The sequence below is a fragment of the Magallana gigas genome, chromosome 4 (genome assembly GCF_963853765.1).
Source record: "Magallana gigas chromosome 4, xbMagGiga1.1, whole genome shotgun sequence".
Classification (NCBI taxonomy): Eukaryota; Metazoa; Mollusca; class Bivalvia; order Ostreida; family Ostreidae; genus Magallana; species Magallana gigas.
In genome coordinates, this window is record NC_088856.1 from 52,558,033 (window position 1) to 52,560,393 (window position 2,361).

The 2,361-nt window shown below is 38.3% G+C and overlaps 1 pseudogene; it reads left to right on the plus strand.

Moving 5' to 3' along the window:
* Positions 1-2,361, plus strand: LOC136274925 (tripartite motif-containing protein 2-like; annotated as a pseudogene).

The window sequence follows — 2,361 nt, forward strand, 5'->3', positions numbered from 1 at the left end:
GAGAACATGAGTAAAGGTATCTGACCATGGACAAGCGCTGGGCCCAGGATGTGTTACGGTGTGGTCTCTGTGAGACCCCGGGCCCCCCTATGTACTGTGACATTTGTCACATACATCTGTGTAAAGCCTGTGTGGGGGAACATCTCTCTGATCAATCCAAAGAACACAAAGTGCTGCCATTTGAAAAGAGAGGATCTACTCCTAAATGTCCAAAACATTCCAAAAAATTATGTGAACTTTACTGTAAACAATGTGACATTCCTATTTGTACAACATGTCTTTCCTCTGAAGAACACAGTGGCCATAAATTTATTGAAATAACTAAAAACATTGACAGCAAGAAAGAAATAATTCAAAAAGATTTACAAGAACTAGAGAAATCCATTTATCCCACATACCAAGAGATTACATCCATTATTCCAGTCCAGAAATCTGCTCTGAATGAAAACTCCCAGAAATTAACAACAGAAATCGACAGACATGGAGAAGACTTGCACAGAGAAATAAACACCATTATCAGAAACATGAAATCTAACATGGAGGAAATGGACACCAAACACCTTACTGTCTTAGACAAACAGGAAGATGAAATTAAACACACTATTTCTGAAATCACACAGACCATTACTGAACTGAAGACCTTACTGGACTCCAATGATGTCAGCCGTGTCTCTGCCTACAAATCCAGGAATGATGAATTCAGAAGATTGCCTCCTAAACTCACAGTGTCCTTACCAAATTTTACCTCTCAGAAGATCAACAAACAACAGCTTTATCAACAGTTTGGTTCTCTGTCAGAGCGTCATGTATCAAAACAGAAGAACATGGCTACACCATGGAATCTCCCGGTGCTGAGTCCTCTCCCCCGGACAGACCGCTCATTGATGTACCACGGATCATCACACAGATAATCACCGAGTGTGGAGTATTACGCAGTGTGTCCTGTCTGAGTGATGAGGAGATGTGGACGTGTGGTGAGGACAACATCATGAATCTGTACCACCTCAGTGGGAAACAAGTGAAGTCGGTCCAAACCAAGTCAGGGAACGATCCAGAGGACATAGCAGTGACAAGGAGTGGGGATCTAGTTTATACTGATTACGGTGATAGAACTGTGAACATAGTCAAGAATACACAGATACAGACAGTGATCAGACTACAGGGGTGGAGACCTGACGGTGTCTGTAGTACCTCCTCTGGTGACCTCCTGGTTGTCATGAACAGTGATGATGATAAACAAACAAAAGTTGTGTGTTACTCTGGCTCCACAGAGAAACAAAGTATTCAGTACGACGACAAAGGACAACCTCTCTATTCATCTGGTGGATTATATAACACTAAATACATCAGTGAGAACAGGAACCTAGATATCTGTGTGTCAGACCATGGAGCCCGTGCAGTAGTGGTGGTCAATCAGGCCGGGAAACTCCGGTTTACCTACACTGGTCCTCCCTCTACTACCAAGGAATCATTTAGTCCACACGACATCACAACAGACAGCCAGGGTCGGATCCTGACAGCAGACTATGACAACGACCGTATCCACATCCTGGATCAGGACGGACAGTTCCTCCGCTACATTGACAACTGTCATTTACAGGATCCATGGGGTTTATGTGTGGACACCAGAGACAACCTCTTTGTGGCTGAGTACTACACAGGTAAAGTGAAGAAAATGCAATATGTGTAGAACATTACACAGCAGTGTAACATTGTTTATATGTATTACATGTTGACCAACTGACTGTGTGGATATATATAACATGTATTAGCATAAAGATAATTAATTATATTATATAATAGAGTCATGCATATAAAATATACTTCCATTTAGTTCATGTCAACAATATCATTGTTTTGTTTATCATGTTTAAACATTATAATAACAAACTGTTTTAGTGTAGTGATTGTATTGTCCACAAATTGACTGTTTATACATTTAATGTCAAAACAAACTGTGTACATTATAAGAATAGAATCAGAGAAACCTTGTTTGGTATTTGTCAAAGAAATCCAAACATTTTAATGTTGATAAAATGACACTAATGGTTGAATTAAATATCTGTAAAAAAATCTTTTTTACCTCTCCTTTATCATGTTTATTATAATTTGAGTTAATTTCAATCATTTTTTATATGCATAGAAATATAAATCATGCATTTTTTTTTTTCAAAGCAGAAAAACTGAAGGTTCCACATTTGTTGAACATTAGAATGGTGTTTATTTGATCTTTGTTCCGTTTTAAAGATTTCTGTCACTGAAGATTGAGTAACTTTTGTTTCTTACACACTAGTAATAAATCCTGCAGTTGTACGTTGTATACTTTAAATAATGTGTTATCATGTCTAATAAATGATTTGT